Raw genomic sequence first — 26,745 nt, forward strand, 5'->3', positions numbered from 1 at the left:
CACAACCGATGAATGACACAACCTTCAAAGAAACTAGCCAACACTCTTCGCAGTCAAGTTTGTTTGAAGTTAAAGTAATGGGTGCTCAGGGATGTTCCATGATAAACAGCGCCGCATTTTTACGTGGGCTGTTTTTGACTAGGCTAATTGCTCTTTTTAGAATTATAGGCTCAATTCCTGATAACAACCGCGTTACTATGTTTCTGCAAGAGTTTCACTTCACGGAAAACACCCTGTTTTCACGCTTTCTATGAATGCTTACACCTAAATACCCATACATTGACCCTTAGCGGCGTTTCGGTCTCGATATTGCGCAAATATTTATGTAAAATCCTATTGCTGTATAGATTCAAAAGAAAGCATTCGACTAAGGCTTGTCTGGTTAGAGGGATCAAACAACTGGACGTCCCACAAATTACAGAGATCGATACGTGGTGGCGGAACACTGCGAGACATGAAACCAAAAGACTGACCTCGACAGGACCACTATGCTGGAGACCTAGCCGCGGCCGTTCAGAAGGCTCGTACTTGAGTCATGACATATTAGCAGACGCGGGAAAATGTTAACCGCTCTCTAGGAACCCCTCCCCCTCTTACCTGCACAGTCCCCGTCAAGTTAACCAACGAATGACTACACGACAACTTAAATAAGCAAGCTGCAACTCTTCCCATTCATACCTCATGAAAGAACCGAGTGGGTTCCGAGGTGTAGTATGTTTCTCAGCTTTTTGGTTGGCGTTTTTTTTTAAGAAATTACATTTTAACGTGCATTTTTTTAGCAAAATTATGACATCGATGAATAAGTATGCCGGCGCACAAATCAGACAGCGGACCACACAACGTTACGCGCTTGCTGAATTCTTTTTAAAAGATAAAAATAAAGGGCGCGCAACAAAATAAAAATGACAAGCCGTTCTGACTTTGACAAGGGAAGCTTGTTCAGATTTGTTTGTCTCAACAATAGGAATAGTGTGCGGCGCAAGCGCAGCGTGACATCGATTTCGTGAAAATCGACTATATTACTGCATAACGGTGGCGGAGAATCGACTCATGCAAGGTTCTTGTTTTATAGTGCTCGTCATCTTTCTACCGGTAAATAAGACGACCTGCACGCGTAAAGAACGATGAAAATCACTTGCGCCACGTCATGATTGATGAGTCAAGCGTCTTGCGTCGTTCATGACGGGCGTTCTTAGGCGCCAAGATACACTATAGATATGGTACTGAAGAGTGATGAATATATATGCAAGACCATCGAATAGGTGCTAAGATTTTCTTAGACTCAGCTATTTTCTTATTCATAAGCAGGTTTCTACACCTTGTTTAGATGTGCGCCCCACCGAGTTTTGGCGGCAATATATTTGTGGATCACAGACCAAAGCGATAAATGTCTTATCATTAGTAAGTATCAGAAAAATAATCATGAATTGTACTGAAAACAAAACAGCTAAACAATTAGTGCTGCAGAGAAGCGTGGGTAGGCTTCTGCATCATGGATCATGTGCCAGTAAATTTCCTACATAGTTTGCACTGCTCACATTACTATGGTGACTGCACTTCGCTTTCTGGATCAACCTTTCGGCCTCATCGAGTCGAGCTTACGTGAAGGTGGAGGAATTAATAATATATTAAGAAAAAGAAGCATGCGGCACTGTGTATTAAATTCTATGAGTGCTCATGTGAGGCGCAGAATACGGCTTGAGCCAGAATTAGAGCGCGTTCAAAAAACTTCAAGTAAGATTGGGGTCCTCAACCTAGAACTTCGCATAAATCTTCTCTTACATAAAATAAATGCCGAATGACTCTTTTCGCAACAAAAGACGTAAATAACGGTGCCTAAAGCAATCGCGCAATATTTTAACAGGTGCAATGCTGTTGAGGAACGAACCATATATATTTCTTCCAACGTAATGCTCCACTCGAGTTGATCAATCTTTAAAGGCGCGTGAATACAGGCGTCGAATAAAAATATTTGAAAAGTCGCTTTATCCAAAAAGTGTCCATTATTGGAACAATTCCTCAGAATAGACTTTCTCCGCGCTACGATACCATTCTAGAAATGTTCTAGTAATGATTCTGTTTAAGTGCTAGGGAACGCTTTTTCCAGATTTTTTTTTCTCCATGCCTAGACAACTGTATTTTTATCTCTCTTTTTTAGTCAATACGCTGTAAATTTCTCTTATTTTGTTTTGCCGCATTTATATGCAGTTTTCGCGCCAATGCTTTGTGAAAGATTTAATATTTATACTGATTGAGTTGTGTTTAATTGTTGCACTATACAACCGTTATCTCATTTCTTTGCTCTCCTGCCTGCAGTAAATCGTATTTTAGGATGCTGTAGATATTAGAATAAACCAGAAAAAACAAAACAAATTTTGACGTCCATCCTATATGACGGTAATTAATTGAACTGTTTCGCCATTCCATAAATCTGAACAGAAGTTCCTCAAGCAGAGATGAGCTACCAGTGCATTCAACCACGGCAAAACATTTCATTTCACTGAGAAAAACGCAGGTAGCGGTGCTAAGGTTGATGCTTCAGACAGCCTGATAGCTGTGGTTCAAGTTTATTTGAAGCGCGATTTAACGGAGTCTAGCTGCATCTGGCATCACCCACTCTGAATTCGAACTCTTGGTACGAAGCTCCTTTCGTGCAGGCGCACTCAAGTGCTTCATAACCGTGAAGTCCTATGAGATTGCAATTCCTAACGAGTGAAACAATTTGAAGCAGCATTATGCGCGAAATTTACAATGATTGCTAATGTCACCGGCGATATGGGGCGGGCTGGGGGCGCAGTTTGCTTAAGACGCTCTTGAATGGACGTCAATGACACAAGCCTTTATAATGCACTGTGCGCAACTCGGTTGGTCACCATCATCGTCATCATCATCAGCCTGACTGTGCCCACTGCAGGGCAGAGGCCCCTCCCATGCCTCTCCAATTAACCCGGTCCTTTCCCAGCTGCGCCCACCCCATGCCTGCAAACTTCCTGATCTCATCCGCCCACCTAACCTTCTGCCGCACCCTGCTACGCTTGCCTTCTCTTGGAATCCACTCCATTGCCCTTACGAAGTGGCTGTTATCTTGCCTTCGCATTGCATGCCCGGCCCACTCCAATTTCTTCCTCTTGATTTCGACTAGGATCTCATTAACCCGCATTTGTTCCCTCACCCACTCCGTCCGATTCCGGTCTCTTAACGTTACACCTATCATTTTTCTTTCCATTGCTTGCTGCGTTGTCCTTAACTTAGCGGAACCTTTTTGGTTATACCCTAGTTTCTGCCCATTATGTGAGTATCGTTACGATACAGCTGTTGTATACTTTTCTCTTCAGGAATATTGGTAAACTTCCATTCAAATATGAGAGAACCTGGCATATATTTTCTCTAATTATTTCCCTCTGATGATCTGGATCAGCTATCACTACCTGCTCTAACTAGGCCTATTCCTTTACCCTTTACAGCACCTCGCTGCCTGTTGTGGACTGCTGTTCTCTTGCTAAACTGATCAACATTACATTAGTGTTCTGCATGTTAATTTCTCCTCCCAACATTCTGCTCTGCCTGTCTAACTCAATGATCATGCTTTTCAGTTCACCTCCTGAGTGACTCATCAAGACAATATCCCCTGGGAATCGCAAATTAGTTAGGTTATCTTCTTTAACTTTGATCCCCAACTGTTCCCATTCCAGACTTCGGAATACCTCCTGTAAACAGGCGACGACTAGCATTGGCGAGATTGAGTCTCTCTGCCTGATACATTTTCTTATTCAAATTGTTGTGTTGAAATAATGGAAAACTATGGCTGGTATGCTGTGGTTGCCGATATCTTCCAGTATTTTTACATAAGGCTCTTTCACACCCTGATTTCATAATGCCTGTTGAAGTTTCGGCTGAGTCAATTACCTTCTCGTAATCTATAAAGGATTTATATGGAAGTTGATTACAGTCTGCGAATTTTTTAACTACGTGATTGATACTGTGAATATGATCTATTGTTGAGTACCAATTACGAAAATCTGCCTGATCATTTGGTAAGTTAAAGTATAAAATTGCCCTGACTCCATTAGCAATTACCTTAGTAAATACCTTGTAGGCAACGGACAATAAGCTGATCGGTCTGTGATTTCGGAAGTCTTGAGCGTCTCCTTTCTGGTGAATTAAAATAATGCTGGCATTTTTTCAAGCTTCTGGTACGGTTGAAGTCATAAGGCAATGCCTATACAGGGTGGCTAGATTTCCTAGCACAATCTCTGATCCGTTCATGAAGAGATCTTCTGTTACCTGATCCTCACCAGCTGATTTTCCCTTTGCTTGCTTAACCTTTCTTCACTGGTGCGATGTTCCATCGCTGTGCGCTACTGTGTCTCTTATTAACTTTCTTGTTACATTGGCTACTGTATAGACTTGTGTAGAACTTTTCGGCTGCTTTAACTATCTTATCCATATTGCTAATAACATTGGCCTTTTAAAGAACCCTAGGTGGTCGAAATTTCCGGAGCTTTTCACCACGGCATCCCTCATATCCTGAGTCGCTTTGGGACGTTAAACCCCTATAATTTAAGCTAAACCAACTTTTTGTCTCTTAATGTATGCATCTGGTTTTTCACTATGTCCAGTTCTCTGTTCACTGTTTTTAGCTTACGTCGATTGTTTACAGAATGCTCAATTCTCTCCATATTAAACTTCCCTGTGTCGGCTACGTTGCGCTTATTTATTACCTTCAATAGCTCTGCTATTTCTGCTCTGTCTGTACAGTAAGACGCTCTCATGTTTTGAAGTTTCCCAATCACATATTTCGTGTCCTGAGATAGCTTGCCGGTATCCTATGGAACCATACTACCGCCTACTCCTACGGCGCACTTCGTAAAGACAGTTGTGAGATTATCGTTAATTTTTTGAACATCCAGATCACCTTCCTCGGTTAAAACCAAATATCTGTTCTGCAGCAAAATCCTGAATTTCTATACTTTCCCTCTTCGAGCTAACTCGTTAATGTGCTTCCGCTTCACTAGTTCCTTCCGTTCCCTCTTTATATCTAAGCTAATTCCAGACCTCCCCATTTATAGTTGACACAACTCACATTTCCGGGGACGCCCACATCCTGAACGATGCCAGGTTTAGAGCAGAGTATGAAGTCTATTTAAATTTATTCTCGCCATTGGGGTTCTTCCTCGTCCAGTTCCTGCCCTCGTGTTTGCGGAAGAAGGTAGTGATGTTTAATAAACTACTTCCGTCTCCGAACTCTACTAATAACTCCCCCCGGCTATTCCTGGAGCCTATGCCAGAGTCGTCTGCCGCCACGCCTTCGGCCTGCTTCTTGTATACCGTCGCATTGAATTTGCCTCTCAGTGAAGTGTACTGTGATTTTACTTTGTTCATTGCCGATTCCACGTTTTATAGAAGCTTTGAGCTGTCTGGTGATCATGACTGAACGTAGGCGCGTAGGCATGCACCACCTTCAGTTTGCACGTCTTATTAAGCCTATTTACAACAGCTGCAACCCTCTCGTTAATACTATGAAACTCCTCTATGTTGCCTGCTATATACAGATTGATAAGGAATCCGACACCTAGTTTTCGTCTGTCCGCTAATCCATGACAGCACAGTACGTGCTCGCCTTTTAGTACTGTATACGCCTGATCTGTCGTCCTAACCTCACTGAGCCCTAGGACATCCCATTTAATACTCGCTAGTTCCTCGAACAGGACTGATAGGCTAGCCTCACTGGATAAGGTTCTAGCGTTAAACGTTGCCAGGTTCAGTTTCCAATGGAGGCCTCTCCGGAGCCAGAGAATCTAGCACCCTCCGCTGCGTCGCATGTCTGACCGCCACCTTGGTTAGCTGCTGCGAAGCAGCTGGAGACTGAGGACCGAGGGTTAATTGATTTGTTCTTAGAAGGTTGTGCGAACTATTATACCAGGGTAGCCAAATCCTTCTGGTCAGGGAGTGCACTGTTGGTTCTCTCCATCGAGATCAGGCCGCAGCCAAGGCCTGGTTATGCAATTTCATCGACTCATGCGTTTTTTTTAAACCTCGCATGATAAGAATATCAAAAGAACGAAACACACAAACTAGCATTTTTTCGGTGCCTGTGGTGACGCTTTGGTCTCTATTGCCTTGAACCATGCCGTAAGTTACGCCATCGTTTTGATGTGCGATAAATTGATGTTTGTAAATTCTCTATCAAACATTTCCTTATTTGATACGCTCATAGAATAAAACAGCGCAGTTATAAATTGTTAGAAACTTTCCGAACATTGTTCCAACTGCCTGAACAGTTTTCGAATAACTGCTACATAGAAAAGCCTTTCAATTCGACAACTGTTTCGAAACAATGCTCTCAACAACACCGCAAAACATACTGCCTCGATTTGTTTGCCTGATAATGAAGAAGCAGAGCCACTAAAGCTGTTCATTCGTGTAGCGGTGTTCATAGCTCTCTTTTCAGGTGTCTGGGATTTGGGCACGCTCAGGGTTCGCCAGGTTTTGCAATCCCTGTAACCATTCCTGAACGTGGAGTTTTGTTTCTCTTTTCGCGGCTCCATCACATAGCTAGGAGTGGACTTAGTCGTTTGCCGATCATCAACAGGGCAAAATTAATCTTCTATAGCATGCATGGTGGCAACCTCCGATGGAAGGTGAGCACAGAGGCATTCCACTGTTGTAGCTGCACCTCCACAATAGAAAGCAATGTACCATGCACTGCCCGTCCGACAGAGCGTCGCTCTTTGTTTTGTGGCGAATATCCACGACAAAAAGCGAACATTCGTACAACGGCACGATCGCTATTCGATTCAGTTTTCGGTCAATATTCTTAGTCACATGCGATTCCGTTTTTCAAAAATGTTCTTCGAACAACACTTGGCATAAAAAATGGGGCACGACCGCTACTAGCCTTGTCGTGTCTATGCATGAACACCTACCCCTGTATAACAGAACATCGCAGCGAATTTATTCAGAGAATGCCGACAGCCGTGAGAGGCACGCACATTTATTCGCAATATACCGACAGCCGCATAGAAGCGCAAGGACTCACGTGGAGTGATATAACACCCTTATCTTCTTTTTCAGGTTTGTCCTGTACAAGTTACCAAAAACTAGGCCGACAAGCGCAGAATTCATGTCTCTTAATGGTGAGCAAATGGTGTACCACGACAACAAAGCTAGGATCAACAAATGGATGTTGTTGAATCGTAGCATCTACGACACCCCAAATAACTCCGTGGCGAAGACACTTGAACCAATCTATAAGAGCGAACAGGCTAGTGTTTCCTGCTACACTATCTTATTCATGGCTGCTGTTTGCATGTAATGCAGAGCATCTATCTCCTAACGTTGGAATATTCCTTCCAGAAAATTCAGCGCTGTGTCAGATCACTTGAGTTCGGCACCTAGGGCGAAGCTTTTGAAGTTTATTTATATCGTGTACTAGATATTTCGAAGTGTGCTGATAGAAAGCAAAATGCGCTGAAGGTTTCTAATTTAAGAGACATCAATGACTAAAAGAAATGCTGGTGGTTTAGCTCTGGCTAACCTTGGTCGAAAACAAAAAGCTTCACCTCCCTGGCTACCTTTGTGGTCGAGCAACTGGCGGTTTCCATAGATAGCCATACTGACAAAAACAGAGTAGTAGGAATTTTTCAAATCGTTACACAACTTGCTCTCTTTGAAACGACATTAAAGGCGCTCACACAAGACAGCATATATTTAATATAACTTCGGTGACATTTAAAACAGTTATATTGCTCGTTGTTTGTTGAGATATGGAACGAAATTCGGTTCTGAACGACGCACACACCCAGAAGATAATTTCAGAAAGCCAAATTAAAAAAGAAGTTGGTTTTTGGGGAAAAGAAATGGTGCAATGTGAGACACGCGTCATTTCCTTTTCTTAAAACCAACGTTCATTTTCCTTCGCTTACGGCGCGGTTCTGGTCTCCACCGAGATATGTGAGACAGGTGTCATTTTCTTGCTTGACCTCTAGCTACATTCAAGGTCAAAGTTGCGGCCCCGCTGACTGTTCCAAATGCTGGCGTAGTGAAGTTTTTCGCTTTATGAACTCGTGAGGAGTGTACTCAGTCACTTTTTCAACGTGCCGCACCAAATCTCTGCTAAAAAGACATAGGATGGTTCTCTCCTACAAAAAATTGTTAATGAGCATTTGAATGTTTCCTTCCCACGGCGCTCTAGTAAGGAGTGCGGACAGAACGCACCAGTCCTTGCTGCGTGTGAGCTATCAGTCAGTGATAAATAAGCGGGCAGATGCGTAACAAATGTTTTCAGGGAATATGTAGAAAATTAGAGTTGTGTTTCAACGCTAACTATAATTTATAATAAATGCGTGCTCATGGAATTATATGCGATTGCCCAAAAATATACGAGTTAACGTTTCTGTGTACGTCATTAGCATACAAAAAACTATGCCTAGCAAATACCACACTGGCAAGGGTGGAACGTCGGGCTAATCGGTTGCATATACTCGTATTACAGCTAAATAGGAACAAGAAAACAGAAAAGTGTTTTCTTGCTCAGAGAGCACCAAAATTTGGGGGCAGAACGTAACATTTGGGGTCGCCTTCATAAATGGTGTCAGTACATTAAAAGCGATAAGAAACAAAATTTATGCTTAAAGGAGGGTAAAAGCCTAGTGATAAGTAAACAATGAGCAAAATGTAAACTCGGCTCAAAAAGAAGAAAAATTGGGAGAAGAACCACTTAAAACAAAACGAGCGCAAAAGCGTCGGCCGAGAATAAACAAAAAAAAACTTACTTCAGGAAACATAAGATGACAATCTGATCCAATTTCCCCTACTAGATCATCAGAAACAGATATCCGCATCCCGTTATTGATAGCGCTATATACAAGGCGCTAGAACAGGTTACCCAGGCTTCTGTTTTTCCGCGCCTCTATAATTTCGCCACGCGACCGCACTCCTCGACTTGCTAGTACTGCAAAGGAGGTCGTGGTGACTTCTGACTGCATTTTGCGCGTTAATATGATGTTCTGTCAGCCTGCTCTTAAGGAACCTGTATGCTTACAACACGTACTCTTAGAACACATCGACGGATAATACAAAAAAGTTCACGGTCACCTAACTCTACTGGGCGCCCTAAACATGTTGCAGGCGAATATTCATCTTTAGAGCTGAGTAAAGCCTTTGATGAGAACAAGAACTCTTGCACATTCCCCATTAGATCACAAGCCGAGATCTAAAATTCGAAATGTAGTATGCAAAGAGTGGCTTGCCGACTTGGCATCTGGTCCAGAATGCAACTATGGAAGTAAATCCTGTGGCTTCCTGTGTACCGCTTAAATTTATGCCCTTCAAATAATCTCTGACCCGGGGAATATTTTATTGCGGGCACAAAAAAAAATCGCTGCCAAGGTACAGTGCAGTACCGCCCTCACGTAATATTAGGGAGTGCTTCTATGGCGGCCAAAATATTCGTTGCACGGTCACATTTGCGTCGAAGTAATATCCTTAGTCTATTCTACTTTACGGTGGTTCATTGAGCCAAATATAGCTTGTTGCGGTGTGCAGGCTAAATAAATCCATGTAAGGCTTTCAGTGTTTTAAAATATGCGCTGATCGCCAGCAGATTGGCCAATTACTGACAACAGCCACAATTTTTTGTATATCATCTGAACTAGTTAATCGATTATTGAAAATGAAAAACAGCTTCACCAAGAACTAATAATCCCGTAGATGGCACCTTCGATTCGGTAGCGCTGAAGTACTTTGTGTCGCGCTATAAACGTTTGCAGGAGATAAACGTATTCGAGTCATAGTCATTAAAAACTTCGCTGCCAAAGTCTTTTAAGTTCAAAGAAGTCTGCTGTTAATATAAAACCGGCAAAACATTCTCGTTTTCACCCGGATTCAGGTAGTGATTGAACAAACGGGCATTCTATTAGCCACTACGGGGTGGTTGGCTGTTGGCTTGATGGTTCCTGCTAATGGAGCCCAGCTGCAAAAGCTAGAGACGACGAGGGTTTCATGCGCATCAAAGAGGTAGAGACGATTGAAATTTATCCCACAAGACTTGTCTTACGCCATGCCTTATAGCCCACGTCTGGGTGGGTCGAGCAGAAATTTATTTCAATTCAAAGCTTACATACAACGTTAATTTGCCAATTAATTGAGAGACCATTGCTAATTTCGAGCCCTCCACCTGGAACCACGGAACCACTGTTATGTAATCTGTGGCCACTACAATAATACTGCTCCTGAAAAAGATATTTTGCACGCCATTTCTAGCACATTTTGAACATTCAATTCCCCTCTCATGTAAGGAGAGAGTAATTATGTTCATTCACCAAAGCACAGGCATAATAAGCAAATGGTATACAGCTTTCTCAGAAACTTCGTAGTTAAAGGAAAATTCATCTTGGTGTGGGGTTAGAACCCGGGACCATCGTTTCACCGGAGCAGTCGCTCTACCAACTGTGATAACCGGGACGCAATTAAGCTTATGGTAGGGCAAGAGAGAATTGATCAGTGACTCGGAGTGGGAGCAGTGCTTGTGAAAGGTTTTGGGGAATCCCTCAAGGTAGATTAGCTTTGTAATCGGGTAGTAATTACTCATTGGGTTGCCTTCCCGGTTAGCTCAGCTGGTAGAGCAGCTGCTCCAGTGAGTGGTGGCGCCGTGTTCGAACTTGGACCAGGAACCATTTCTCTTTAATGTTTCTCAGAAACCTGTATAGCTTTGCTGTGTTCCGTATGACTGCGCTTGGGTGGATACCAATGAGTAATTACTCTTATTACAAACCTACTCCACTTTGGGGGATTACCCTAAGCAATTTACCATACTCATCATGAAATAAGTTTCTTAATCTTGGCTGCTGATCCTGAGTTTCCGGGTACGAACCCGACCGTGGCGGCTGCGTTTTTATGGAAGAAAAACGCTAAGGCTCCCTGTGCTGTGCGATGTCAGTGCACGTTAAAGATCCCCAGGTGGTCGAAATTATTCCGGAGCCCTCCACTACGGCATATCTCACTTCCTTTCTTCTGTCACTCCCTCCTTTCTCCCTTTCCTTACGGCGCGGTTCAGGTGTCCAACGATATATGAGAGAGATACTGCGCCATTTCCTTTCCCCAAAAACCAATTAATATTATCATTATTATTAAGCGGAAGTTCAGTGTCCTAATACCTAGAAGCTTAGGCACTGTACTTCACGAGCGTGCGTGCCACTTGCTCAAGCCTTGTTATCAACAACAGGAAATACCGAACTCTAAGCAGCTACTTCTTCAGGATGTTGCATATGCGGTCTACAACGACCAACATCCGGAAGGATTTAAGGGAACAAGAGGAGGACACACCAAAGGTATGTGTTAAGTCTTGCATTCCACTAATGTATTCTCAACTTTTGTTGCTCAGCAATATTCATTCTGTATAATTCGCGCAGTGACTATTGGCACCGTATGAAGCTTTTTGTTTTAAATTCTCTATAACAAGAGACTTTGTACTGCGCAAAATCATCGAAGGGCAAAACGTTGGTTTCGCTTTACCTGCCAGCAGTGGCCCTAGATAATTTGCTAAGTCACAGTTATCATTACATTATATTTTGTTCCGCAATATTTCAGCAACTACATGAACAGCGAAGCGCATTTACACTGTTTAGGATGGGAACTGACCCCCATGAGAGGTTGCCGTTAAATTACTAATTGGGCGCCAGTGGTTGCTCGGGAAAAGCAACCTGGGTCGCTTTAAGCCCCACCGGTGGCAGCATCTGCCATTGCAGGACACTGGCGCATCGCTTAACCGCGGCACTAATGCGCCAGGAGTGGCATAAGGAGTCCCAGCGACGCCGATGAATGTAAAACTGGGAATGACGAATTCTGCATCTACAGGCATAGCAGCTTTAGAGTCGCCTCCAATTTTTCATTGCCTCGTGGAGTCTCTTTCAAAGAAAATGTCACTTGCTCACGACCGGGAAATGCCAAATAAATCTCCAGTCCCGCACAATATTACAAGTTTTGCTCCCTTTCCTCTCTGCCCTTTCCATCTCTTCCTCCGTTCCTCTTCCCACGTGTAGGGTAGCATATATACTATACTGGGCGTAGCCTGGTTACTGTTCCTGCCTTTGCGTTCATCTTTCTCTCACTCTTGCTTTCGGGGTCATCAGTTTTCATTAACAGCTTGTTATTTGACTGTCTCCTCTATTACTACAGCCAAATATTTAGCTACTGTCGTGCATATAGACTGGTAAGGATTTTAGAGTTGCATTACGTCATCGACCATTTCCTCTTAGCTATATTTTGAGTTTCGCGCCATCAGCGTTGGCACCGTCCGCAGCTCTGCTATCTCGGTTGTAATAAGCCATCTCAGGCGTAATAAGCCAGGAGGGACGGGTGGCACGACTGGGTCCTGGTGGTGGAAGAGCCAGATCAGTACGTTTTGAAGTATGAGTCCCTTGGTATGGATTTTAATGTGCATGGTGGCTTCAATGCCCGGGCTCTTAAAGGTGTGCGTGTTAAGATTTAATACATAGTAGTACGTGCAAGTTGGAATTCCCAGCAGACTATTAACATAGCATTCTTAGTCTTGCGTCAATTGGCCATGCAGCGGCGGACAATGCTGCCCACCCCACGTTCCATGTGTTTGGGAAGGCTGAGGTTTAGTGTTCCGCTGTGGCTTGGTTCTTTGAGTCTTCGCGAGCGCCTTTTGCAAGCTTTAAACTCTTCTGGGGCGTGGCTTGTATGTCTTTGAACAACGAGACTGAGTCTTGGGAATTACCATCAGTAACAGAGAGTGCATGGCCTGCTCGAGTCCTCCCCAGACCGTCCTGTCCGGGAACTACTGTCATAGCATCGTCTAGGTAATGCTAGAGCCCGCGCTGCTTTGATTGGTGTCGTTCTGCAAGGTAATACAGGGCATCGGTGTTAACATGAGAAGTGTTCTCATTCCTGTCGTTCAAGTCATAACGGGTGCAGTGTTCTATGCAAAAAGCATTCACGTGCTGAAGATATATTAGACGCTATCGTCGATGCATTATATATGTCCGCAAGAAACAACAAATTTGACATGCTTTTCCAACCGGCGGAAAACATTACAGCCATCAAAACCTCCTCGCGTTTTCTCAAACGGGTCCAATTTGCTTTCAAATGTAGGAACAAACCCCAGGCACCGCGGATTAGAAACCTTATTGTTATAGGAAACAAGATAACGGTCACTGAAATCAGCGCAGGAAAAAAAAATCATTCAGTACCTTGCGTCTATGCTGGTTCAAGAGAGATTTGCAGAACCCACACGTTTCAAGTATAGCAGGTAATTTTACAGAATGTCCGAGAAAAAAAACAGCCATATGCCATCAGCGGGATTCAAGCCTATGAAGTACGCTTGAGCAGTCACGTGTGGAGATTGTACAGGCATCTCTTGGGATGTGAAATTAACCGCCCGAGCAAACACGGCAAGATATGAGATCTATTGCAGCTTGGGAATGTGACAAAGCAGAATTCCCGTAGGCTTGCTGGATCAGTTAGTAGGTGTCGGCTAGTATCTTATAGAGTTTAGCACAGAACTTAATCGCGTACCGTTGTTAGCGCGTGGATGTCATCGCACGTCTTGACACAGCACTGCCAGTAGGCACATGGAAACGTTGATCTTGACCACTTAATGACCGAGCTAAGTCATTTATGTATTTTGCGTGTCTATATGAAGGCCTTTTTCATCTGTTGGCTGACTCAGCATAGAATGTAGAGCATATCCGATTATTTTAATTTTTGTTTTCAAAATTCACGAAGCACTAAGGACTCGGTATATTATGTGTTGTAAATTGGACGGACTCACAGCCCTGAAGGCACAACCGCAGAAAGCAAGCTCTAAGTTAGCGCTGAAATCACGAGTTAACTTGATTCGAACAGGCAAAGAAATATCGCATCAGCAGACATGAAGAAAAGTGGAAAGAACACAATAGCATCCAGTAATGCCTGACCAATACTCCACGTGTTCTCAAACCTATACTCCGTTTCATACATCCGATGCAACGCTGTCAAAGCTAGAGCACTGGTTTGCGCTGCCTGCATCCGCAACCAAAAAGTAGTGCGTTCCTTGTGGTGAGCGAAACATAGTGAATCCTTTGTCTACAGGCTTACTACATGACACATTTGTCATGAACTTGATCAAATGGGCTCTTACTGCTGACGTCGCACTGTACCTTTTTCATGCCTTAGACTACTCTGCCACAAAACAAGCGCGGAGTAACACGCCTCCCTTTATTTTCCCGTCCGGACTACTACCGTACCTTTCACAGCGCTGCACCTGATGTATGGAACGGAGTATAGCGAACTAAACTCTATTTTGAATCGATAGCCTCATGATATGTCAAGCAACAGGCCTCGTGTATGTCTCTAAAATAGCACACCAGGCTGACTGTGAGGTGTTAAATGTGCACACAAAGCGGCTAACACGTGAAATACTGGGTGTGTCCGGAAAGTAATGCAATTATCTTCGGGCGATACTGTCGGCCCTACCGCGCATGGATTGGCTGAGTTAGATTGGGGGGGGGGGGGGGGGTGCGTTCAGCTCCTCATCCCTGCCTAGCGCTGTCTGCTCCAAGCTCTGGAACCGTCAAGATTGCTGTTTCCGTGGGCCTACTGACAGTGCCGTGTCACGACGTAGGATGGCAACCGCCCGCGAACAACGGTACGAGATAAAGTTATGTGCCAAACTCGATAAGAGACTAGCCGACACCTACCAAATGATTCAGCAAGGCTATGGGAATTCTGCTTTGTCACATTTTCAAGCTTCAAGGTGGTTTAAGGCGTTTAAGGTGGGCCGGGAAGACGTCGATGATGAATCTCGCTCTGGACGGCCATCAACGAGCAAAAAGTGACGAAAATGTGTCTCGTGCCCGTAATTTTTTGAACATCGATCATCAAATGAGTGTTGCGGATGATAGTAGAGACTCAATATTTTGAAAATCACCGTGCACGACATCGTAAGGCACAATTTGGACATGCAGAAAGTGTGTGCAAAGCTGGTCCACGAAATGCTGACTGACGACCACAAACACAACTGAGTGGTGATCGCGAGCGAACATTTGGAACGCGAGCAAATGGAGCCTGATTTTTTGGAGTCATTAGCGGCGGCGAATCATGGCTATTTTACTGCTTCCTTGAGCCGAAGCGCCAAAGTTCAGAATGGTGCACCTCAGAGTCCCCTTCACCCAAGAAGGCAATAATGAGCAAGTCGATAGTGAGAACAATGCTAATTTTCTATTTTGACGCCAAGAGTGTGGTTCACAAAAGAATTCGTACCCCAAGGGCAAACAATCAACGCTCTCTGCTACGTGTCTGTGCTCGAGAGATTGAGAAGAAAGGTCCTCCGAGCGCAAAAGAATATTACTTTCCAGCGCGAAAGAAAATTACTTTTCATTTAATATTACTTTCCGGACGCACCCTGTAATTAAGGCGGAGTGAATAGCACTTTTCAAAAATGACTGTATAGGTAGCCATTCTGTTGCGCTGTTGCCAGCTGAGCTTGCGTATCTGGGTGATATATTTTTGCTTGTGCAATGCACTGATGGTGCAACTCTGATAGGATGGTAAAAAAACCACCCTTCCTTTCTGCAATAAATCATTGTTAGAAATTAGAGCTGTGGGCGTCCGTTTTTCTCAGTTACCTTTTTTGCGCTGTGTTTTTTTCCCTCAACATTCCGTGCGCGCTTGAAAAAACTTTAATATCAACTCAGCCTTTGTCCTGCTTTTTCTTCCTGTGCCAGAGCCAGTCTCGCAGTGCGTTTCTGAACGAAGCCAATATATTCGACCAAACTAAGTGTTGGTTGTTGCAGTGTAAACTGTTTACGAGAAATCCTTCCCCTGCGGCGCGCTGTTCATTCTGAGTTCGTTCTAAGGCGCTAAACATAACCGCATTCCGTGCACACGTCGTCGTCAATGCGAGCAATTTTTTATATAGTCGGGGCCTGACATTTTGTTCAATGCAGCCCCCTAAGCAAGACTGCGTGAACGTCTTTTTGTGTCCTCTCCCCTGTCCCTCGTACGTATTTTTGTGCTGCCTTCTAAACGACACCCAAACGGAGAGGTGCTAGCAAAGAAAACGGGGTTCATACGGACTAACTTTAATAGCTGTTACGGCAAAGAATTAGTAATGGTGTCGGCAGCTCATGGATGAAAGGCCCACTGTTTACTTTTGTTGTTACTCATAGAATGTTAAGAGAATTAACGTAGATTTCTAGGCATGGGTTTTGTTCTCACGGTTGCCACCAGAAGATGGTATATATTAATGAATGTCAACCAATTATAATAAACTGTCCAGTGTCGGCTTTTTTGCGCATATTTGCCTTTTACGATGTGAGTAGTGAAGTGCAATGTTTTGGTCCCTGGAACAGGAATCCTGATGGCTGGAAATGAGAGAAAAATGGGGGGCACAGTGTGGTTGCAGCACAGCGTGCCCAGGTTCGTGGCGAACGTTAAGAATGGCTACGCATACCAGAAGAGTGGAAAAGAAAACGGGAAGTTTTCTTCTGCATGTCGACGCATCTCAAATCCGCCAATACGATCGGTAAGTGACATGCAGTGCTCAGTACTACACTAGAAACTAGGAGCCCCTTCCTGATATGCTTTCAGAAATGAAGAACACGACGTATAATGGCGAGTCTGGTATGCGGCGCATCAAGTGAAGCCATGCATTCAGAAGTTTCTGTATGCATTTGTTGTTCTGTGTGTAAAGGAGAAAGCGTTCTTGATTATATTTGCACATCTAACGTTGCTTTCTTGCAAGCTAGCTCATTGTCACCTCGTTTTCGTCCTGTCATTCTGTCCTGAACCGGATATTTTGAGTTTAACATGTACTGTCTTCGTGAATAGTTTTAGAGCTCAGGCGGTTTAGTACTAACCCGCGTACCGGGGCTCCTCCAGTATTCGGGGAAGTTGTACTGTTTGGAAGAAGAAAGACAACAAATCTCACCTTCAGCAGACATGGAAGCCTTGGGATGCCTTGTGAGCCACACGGTGCGGTTCACAAGCACATCCTCTGGCCTCTGAACTTTTGACAAAGGTTCCACATTATCGTTCGAAATGTATGACCGGAAGTGCTATGGGATCGCTAAGCATCATCTGCTTAAATTATTGTTTGCAGTGCTGCCCGACCCTCGCCACTTCGCTGCTCTAACTCGGGCATAGCAAAGAATGTCACATGACCCCGAGCGGCAATTTCTCGAGCCACATCTGTGAGTGTGATCATGTTTTTGACGTATTTAAAACTTATATGGCTATTAATAATGTATGCTGCAGCTCTAATCGCAATCAGGCGCCAATCGGTTATATCTTGTTACGGTAGATTAGTTCCAAATTAGTGACAGGCTTCCTGAACACCCTGTGTTTGGAACTTATCAGACACACCTCACTGCTTTTCATTTGAAATCTTGTATTCCTGTGCCGCGCAGATATCGGAGACTTCGGGTTCAGCGTCTCGATTTTTCTTGTGTCCTCACGCCAGGAACAGACAACCTATCTTGTGACCGCGCTGCCTGCACGATAATTTGTACCAATGATTGTGCCGCGATACCCGCAGGTGTACGTCACGAGCGTATTGTGCGACAGTGTGATTACCGGAGCATTTCTGCTTCTGAGCTCTGGGCGGAGAAAAATAACCACAAAGTTATTTTTCTCCGCCTTTATCGAAACCCGGCCCGCCTTCTTACTGTGACTAATACCTGTTTTTAAATCATGTCGAAAATGATAACACGAATCTATGACAAAACGATCCGCACTGATGTCTACTCGAAAAATTGTTTGCAAAATGACTTTAGTTTCAAAGGTAAACAGAGATTCATTGAAAAAGGTAATTACATTATGTCGGTTACAGAGTTGCGAAAAAAAGCACACGTTTCGTGGCTGTGCTTGTGCGTCTCATGTGCTTGTACGCTGCTTGATGCAGAGGGGGAAAGTGCCAGCTATGGATAGCCTAGTTTTTATCTAATCATAGTTGAGAAAGTAGCAAATGAATAACCCACATTAGAAAGATCAGAAGTCTTCATACCTTTCATCTGTGTTGCTTAATATATCCCAAATAAACTATAGAAGACGAGCAAGCCCACAGTCACCACGGTTTTAAAACTTACGGTCGATAGGGTTTTCATGGTGCGCATGTTAGCTTCAGTTAAAACCTGTAAGTTTAGTATCCTCATTGTGGCACGCTGGAAAAAGGCGCATTATCTGGCAATATCATTATTGATTCTGTTCTCGCAAAAAAGAAAATTTAAAAATGTCTCCAAAAATACTCGGACTTCTTTTCACAACTCCATTTATCTAACGTGTTTGTCAGCCATTCATATCATAGTTCAGGCGGCTAATGCGTACCAGACAAATGCACCAGGATGGGCAAAAATAATTGCGGTTTTCTGGGAAGTAATCCACAAGCGATTCCCCAAAAGGAATCCCAAGCCACACAAAGTGGACTTCTTGCTGACGAATAGGAAAAAAAACTCATCATGGCGATTGCAACGCCTCCACGATGGCCAAAAGCTGTGTAGTGCAGAACAATATTTTGCATTTTATGCAGTGATTTCTCAATAGTCATGCTTACTTGAGCTTCGAAATAAAAAAGTAACTGCTGCTAAGCGAATGAAACCAGATTGCAGGCATACCTCAAAGAGAAGAAGCAATACCTGTGGTTTATATAGACTAGAAGGCTCATAATGTCGAATAACAAACCCCTATCAGTGCCAAAGGAAATGCAGTATGGAGTAAAATTACAGCGTTGAAACGGGCTGTGGTTAAATCATAAATGGAGGCAGCCACAATCTGCGGTGTTTAATGCTTTCTTTATCGTCATCATGCTTAAATACTGGTGTTATCCTCATCGGATATTTCACTTTTCGGCATATGTAATCAGGTTCAAATAAACCAAAAGTAATCACTTCCTTGCTTAATCATAGGCCTCTGCTTACAGAAACATGTGCCCAAAGCACCTGATCGCTGTTCCCTCTGTAAAATGTGTGCGTTGCTATAGCAACAATTTTAAGAAAATATTTTCGGGTAGTCCAGTGAGAGCCCGGTACCTAAAGCTTTCACCAAGCTTAAAGACTGGTGCAAGATGCGTTAATATAGAATATACGAAGGGAAAAGCGGCAGCCAGAAATTTTTCAGGCGCATCTTAAAATACTGGTTTCTTTTGTTCAGATGACACCGCTCGCACGCTGGGCAGACAGTTAGCCGATTGAGGACCATCTGACAGTCTATAACTTAAGCGGTAAGCTCTGTACGGGTGCCATTTGATTATGAGAGCAACTTGAACCGGTCATTCATCGGATGGCACATTGTGGGGCTCAGTGGATTTGGCACTGTGCTGCTGACACTAGATTTTCGAGGTCATATTTTGGCAGCCGCGGCCGCATTTCGAACGAAAAAAAATTCTAAAACGTCCACATCACATGGGATGGCAGGGAACGACAAAGAGTTCCAGAGGCTCTAAATAATCAGCCGTCTTCCACTACGGTGTTCTTCATGGCCCATGTGTTCCTTCGATGCGAAAAACAACAGATGACGTACCGAAACACAACATACCATACCATATCCTAAATGCCATACCATAAAATAGAAAACCATTCACTGGACGTCTGTTGCCGTGCGCTGTAAAGCCAATTTACTAGCTGCGGATTCTTGAATTTTTTTTATACCAAACACAACTTCACATCAGTCAAAACTGTATCAGTATGTTTGGGTGGCTAATAGACCAGAAATTTAGCGAATTATGTTCCCATTTTTTCAGCCAAGATAAGCGTCACAAGTTACTTTGCGATGTAGGAGCACGTCCAGTAGTACACGTTTCAACCCTTTAGCTTTGGCATTTTTATACTTTTTCGTTTTCACTTTTTCCTATATACCGTGCGTCGACAGAATTCTTGCCTGAATATGGTTACATTTGTTATATGTATCCACCATGTCTCTCTGCTATATGATGGACTTGAAAGTTTCTATTCTTGTGCACCGTATTACTCACTTATGGTAAAGAATGAAGAACCAACTCCAGCATGTAAAGAAGGCGGCTGATTAATGTTTACGTCTAAGGAAACATATTGGTCACCAAGGGGAAGGAAATGTTGCTAGGAAAGAGCGAGTAATACGAACAAATTAGAAATTCGAATTAATACGCTCGGACGGCAGGCCCAACAATTAGCAAGAAATATGTACCTGAAGATCAAGAGAAGAGGTGTTTATCCTAAACCTGGCGCTAACGAGTGCACATGCACACAAAGTTCAAGGTCAGTCGCGACAGCGCTGAGAAAAATCATTACGATTTTTTTTTACTGGCCGCACGGTAGCTTCGCTTTCACTTCAGCTTCGTGCATTTTCTTCCAGATCCCGCAAAATGCACTACGTAGAGCGCACATACGAGCAAACACTGCAGTCGTTTGATGTTAAAATTCTCGTATTATAAGCATTGGCATTTCATCTCTGAGTGTACGTGTTCAAGATAGCTTATTACTCATTGTTAATTAGTTTATATAAGAGGTAAAAAAAGTCTCCGGACTTCACTAATCGACGTCTAACGGCTCTAAGTAGGTGTGGCTCGGGTAGGACTCTTCAATCTTTTAAAATCCTTGGTTTCCTTGTGCTGGTACACGTGGATTATGCTCAAGGACGATGCTCATTCCGCATGATTTATTGCGTTGTGTGAAAAAAAAACTTTTTCAAATACTTTTGTGCAGATATTTACACGCAGGAACTCGGTCACCAGATGAACGACAGCATCACGGTCCAGTCGTGGAAAAATGGAGCTGGTGGAGCACAAAACAAGCACTGCTCACGCAGCTACAGCGTTACTGATGTCACCGTCATAGGCGTCAGAACCACGGAAGGATATGCAGTGTTCTCAAGTCGTGAGGACCACAGCAAGTGGTACGTGACACGACACAAGGGAGTTTTCTGCTTCTCATCTCTGAACCGCATGGTGAGTACGTCCTGACGGAACACATCTACTGAGAGGACATAGCAGCTTACTTGATACAACGTTACCTGTTTTGGTCAAGTTTCCCAATTCGATGGCGTCAAGGTTGACACCAGTTTCACGCTGATGACGCTCAACGCTTGATTGTAGCGGCGTTAATGATACATACATTCCACTCCCCAATCCACATTTTCTACCACTGTTTCGCATCAGAATTTAGGACTTATTCTGCTTTGTCCTCAATTCGCCTAAAACAAAGGTAAAAACCCAGTGAACATTTTAATAATACTCAAGCTTATTGACTGATGCGTTACCACTTCCAATTCAGCCAGTCCTAGATGTTCTTTACTGTAGAAGCCAGAGCCCGTGTTCACGGCTACTAGTGTCATTGTTCCGCTCTTCAAAACGCCAGTACCGAAAATACCCCGTTGCAGCGTTCATTGCGTGCGCAGCATGGGCGACTGGAATATCAGTTTATGTAGTGATTGGGATAATTTTCGCTGTAACCACCTTTTCTTGGGAGGAACTCCAGTGTGGTTATGTATATACCTGAATTCGAGTTTCTTAGAGTAGTCCGGCCGTTTTGGCATAATGTGGAAGGATCCTGTTCAGAAACGTGGCTTTATGGCTTTACGAAGTACTGAGTGATCAAGCAGTGTTGGATTGCGCTTTTTATTGGAGGTAGTAATCTTCATTTGCCCCAACAATTTGTTAACTACGCGATAAATGTGGGGGCTCGCTTACTCCGGTCTATATCTTTTTTGCACGGCTTGTATCTCTGGCACTCATTCACTGAGTAGGCTTTTCCTTGCATTATTTAAATGCTTCTTAGGTGGACAGAGGTTTACGTTAGCCGTTGAATGTATTTTTAAGCGTCACCTTCGAACGCAGTGCTTCGCATTTAAATAAGTTTTTACTCTTTGCCATTGTGCGCGCTGAAAATTTGTTTTCTACGGGGGATATATAACAAATTTAGTTTTGTTGCGTTTCCTGCAAATCCTTAAATCTGGTGGGAGGTGCAGCACCTTCATATGGGAATCTTCCACTACGTCTATAGTTTCGGTTCAGTTGGTGCTTTTATTTCTTTCCTTCTTACTGCTATGTTCCTGACAGGTGAGTAAACTTGTTCATTTGAAAGTAATTCCTCTCACATGATTTTGTTTAATCTTGAGTAACTACTCCTCCAAGAAAAGTCTGTTACTTCCTTCGTTCCAGTATGTCATTCCTAACCAGAAACTATTCCTCTTGCCCCTACAGTTGAACAAACCTTCAGTTTTCTTCGTAACGTTTTGAACACCGTAATTTTGAATTCACCTTACTTTTTTCGTCGAGCGTGAAACGGCCAACTATCCGCCCTGTTATGGAGTCCGTTCTGCGTCAGCCTCCATTCCGCCTTTGCACGTCCGGCATTAGGGAGAGAGCCGAGGTAACATTAGCTGCTTTCAAAGAGGTTACATTATTTTCTGTGTTCTATTTGCAGTCACCGAGTAGATTTTTGCACAAATGGCTCTGTTACCTCCAGAGTTCTGCGCGGTCTTTGGTCATCGCCAATAGGACTGCCTTGCTCAAGGGGGAAAACGTACCCCATTTGCTCGACCGGTACAAACCTCAGTTCTCTTAGGGCTACTGTTGAGTTCATCAGCCTCGAAAACGCAAATGAACTACATCGATTTTTTTATCTGAAAATAGTAGTGAATGCCCTGAAGGCTGCACTGCATCGCGGATCAAATATAGCAACTTGCATAATAAATCTCACAACTTATTTCTGTTCAATGTTAAGACTGCTTCATAAGATGGTTTATGGTTTATGGGGTTTAACACCCCAATGCAACTCAGGCTATGAGAAAAACCGTAGTGAAGGGCTCCGGAAATTTCAGATTTCTGAGGTTCGTTAAAGTGCACTGACATCACACAGTACACAGGCGCCTAGCATTTCGCCTCCGTCGAAATTCCACCGTTGCGGCCGGGATCGAACACGCGTCTTTGGGGTCAGCCGCCGAGCGCCATAGTTACTGAGCCACCACGGCAGCTAGTCATAAGACAAATAAGAGCAGAGTGGGCCAAATAAGTTAGTCTGGTTAATGACATACTAGGTTAAATCATGAAACAAAACGTGCTTCAGCAGGACATGTAGTGTGAAGGAAAGATCAACGAGAGTCTTTAGAGCTAGCAGACTGGGTTTCAAGTGGAGGCAAGTGTAGCAGGGGCGGCAGAAAGTCAGGTGGTCAGATGAGATCTGCAAGTCTGCGGGGATTGCGTGGCTGCGGCTAGCGCAGGACAGAGTTTAATAGAGATATACAAGAAGCCTTAGTCCTGCAGTGGGCGTAGTTAGGTTGTTCATGATGATGATTTTGTCGTGACCACATAGAATAGAAAGAGAGCGAAAACAAAAGCTTTAGCCTAAGCACAGTAAATGCTAGGCGCATTGCGATGGCGGCCACGGTTCGATGTTTGCGAAACACAAAAGGCGCCTGTGTGCTTTACTATATAAATGCACTTTGATAATTGCCAGTCAGTCGAAATTTTCGGACTCTTCTTCTGCGGCATCCCTCGTATCGCTTATATCACTTTCGGGCGTTAAATCCCGTATTCCAGAGAAAGCATACATATCGCCTTCTTACCAGTTTCGGGATGTTGAAGGAAGCAGACTCGTTTCATGCGCACGTGCTGTTGTCTAGAAGCGGGTGATTGGTTGATCATGTCTCGATTGAATGCTGAAGCATCAGGAGCAGGTACAGAGACTATGTATTCGCAGTTTAGCGAATATGGAGAGCTGGCGGCGAACATTTCGGGTTTCTTGCGGCACATGCTGAAACCATTTTTCCTGGGAGTCCGTGGAACGAGATTTTAAGGATTTTCGACGTGAACATTCTATCTAAAATAAACGCTGCTTGGTGGAAGTAAACACTCATGCATTTCCTAATGTTCACTGTGGATGAAAGTGGCGGCGTATGATGCAGACAGATCTGTGCGCCTTTGCCGTGGCAGTTGTTGATCAAAGAAATATTCTTCATTAAAGCACCTTAGTCAAAGTACACTATTGCGGACTTTGGCGTCTTCTTTCGGGCGAAATTCCCGTTTTGAGAGTGCGTAGCGACGCAGCCGTGCAGATGCCAAGATACGGTTGGTTTCATTACCAGCTTGATTGATTTGAGCTGCAAGTCTAAGAAAATCACTCTCTTGAGGACTGTCATGCGGTATACATGATGACATCGTCATTGGCCACGGGAATGTCAGAGCCTCTTCAGAGATGATGTGCAATGCGTTAGACGTTTAAAATATTAAGACTAACTATTGCATAGAGCGTTCATGGACAAGAAAAAGCTTCTTCTTTAGAAAGCAAGCCGGAAAGCTTCCGCCTTCTGACGTTTCATCTTGTGCATCAGAGCATCAAAGAAAATAACGATGCTTGAGGAACAACGCGGATTCCTAACTAATGCTGTGGAGTGATACATAGCGATACACACTTACTACTTTAAAGCGACCTCAGTGACGATTAATGTTAAATCAATGTCGGTGCACGTTACTACTAAGGCAAACGTTGAGGATAACTGCTTGTAATACATGAGTTTTTTTGCTGCATATGCAGTAAAACATTTCTGCTTCTTGCTTTCAAGATTTTGGGTACGCTGTGAGGAAATATTTCATGTCGTTGCCCACTTTTAAAAGCAAAGTAACACGTTTATTTCTTTAAAAGCCGTTCAATGATAAAAAACTCAATTTTTCAACAAGCATATCTCCGTTGGATGTTTCTGCGCCGCATGTTTCTGCGCCAGATAGCTTTCTCCGGCGGATAGCTTCCTTTATATTTCTGCGAACCGCACAACTTATGATATTCGCATTACATTAAAGCAATCTTTGAATTTTATTATACTGCGTTAAAATGATGAGTCTAAACACTTGTGCTTGGAACCATATAAGCCCCCCTACAAGAATCTATGCATTATGCGGCCGTCTTCTACTAACAGTATGCGATACTTCCTGAATTCGCAACATTCAGCCAGAATTTAAAACATTTCTGTACATACTGACATTACACATGCCGTTCTTTTCTCTCTCTCAGCTTTCTCAAATGAAAAGGGGCGGTGAAATCACTTGCATCATCGACATATCTTTGGCAGAGCTCTTCAGGAAAAGCATCACCCAAAGAAGCACATGCAATAATGAAAAAGAGGAGAAGTGAACACTGAGAAGTAAAGCCGTAGAGCAAAAGAGGCCTCCGTGTAAATGACATTTATGAACGATTCCCAAATCTTAGAATCATTATGTGCGTTATACTTGGGCCGCGAGTAAAGGAATAAATCTTGGTTTGTCAAATAAAATGTTCATACCATGAAAAACACACTTCTGGAATTTGTAAATGAACTGTCATCGCCTTTTTGAAACCTTGAAGAGCAAAATTTAAATTTTGCAGTAGAAAGATGGATATCTAATCCAGTGTGCTCCTTGAGTGCATTCTTCCGCGTTATGCACTTTCCGTTACTTTTTGATGAGGTCTTAGTCCTTATAAGACATAAAGCTTTTAGTTGGGCCTGGAATATAATGCATTTGATATACAAATCAATGTTTATATCTGAGCAGAATAATATTGAGGGTCTGGACTTTTTCTCGGTGGACATCAAGGAGTATAGTGCTGTGTATTCGACAAAAAAAATTTCGTCCTCCACCCGAAGAAAAAAAACACCACGTTTTCTCTGTACGTTCTACAGACACTGGCATAGTACTAGATTTTTTCTGTGTTGCCCTCATTAATCTTTGTCTGGCCGTCTGAGGTTTAAACTATGTGACACGAACTTGCCCATCAGCACATTCTACATTTTCCTGGAATAAACGTGTTAACTAAGAATAATGGATCGTTTCAGGGAAACGCATTTCACCTTTCCTTGTATCCCATTTATGTTCTGACGCCATCGAAAATCTCTTGACGCACAGCAAATAACAAAAAAATGAGTGCAGCAATATCTACTTGGAGAAATCACAGATGACGCCTTCTCAATATGAAGGTTAAAGACATGTACAAAAAGCAAGTACATTGTAGACATAACAGATGTAGGCGGCATTCTCCCCCACACACGTCAAGTGTGACCAAAATGGAACCCTCTCATCTGAAGAGATGAATCCTTGCAGGCAGCAGAAATTTGGCACCAGCGCTCTGCAAATTTCGAGGAATAGTCGGCGCTGCTGCCTAGAAGATAAACATATCGATGAAAAATACAGACAACAAAAGCAGCAGGCTTCTCGTTACTTACACACGATTTGAAAGAACTTTCTTTAGAAACTGCTACTACTTAGGCTTTTCCAATCTTGACAGTGTGCGCCGCTCAGCTCTGAGTGAATTTCGAACTAAGCCCTTTGTGTATCTAATAGGTTTCAGCTGACAATCACATACCCTTACAGGACCCACTGTGCAATGTTTTCTTACAGTATCTATACAGGGGTCAACGACGCCTTTCACGTGAACACCTCTGAAGGCGCCACCGCATCGACGGTGATGTAACCGCCCAATCATGCGATGAATCCATTAACCAGTAGTTATCTCTAGCGAACGATGTGTTGCTTGTAATCAAAACGCAAAAGGCAGAAGCACAGCACCCACGCCAAACGCCGGCAAAGGCCGACACATAATGCCTTGTCCCCCAATTGGAACGTAGATCCTATGGCTCTTAGGCAGCGACAATGACGCCCTATGTCACCAAACATGCAGCTGAACAGAAGGCTGTCGCATAAAGGAAAGAGGCTCAGCGCAACGCGATGGTACAACGCTCTGTGGAGACACCTCGAAATGAAGCCAATCTGTGACAAGCGGACAATCAGCGATGTCACCGATT

At 43.5% G+C, this 26,745-nt stretch overlaps 1 pseudogene; it reads left to right on the forward strand.

The window, feature by feature from the left end:
- LOC144102348 (plancitoxin-1-like) overlaps window positions 1-25,110 on the forward strand; it is a 39,410-nt pseudogene extending 14,300 nt beyond the window's left edge.
- Window positions 25,111-26,745: the final 1,635 nt, after the last annotated feature.

The sequence above is a fragment of the Amblyomma americanum genome, chromosome 8, assembly GCF_052857255.1.
Source record: "Amblyomma americanum isolate KBUSLIRL-KWMA chromosome 8, ASM5285725v1, whole genome shotgun sequence".
Lineage (NCBI taxonomy): Eukaryota > Metazoa > Arthropoda > Arachnida > Ixodida > Ixodidae > Amblyomma > Amblyomma americanum.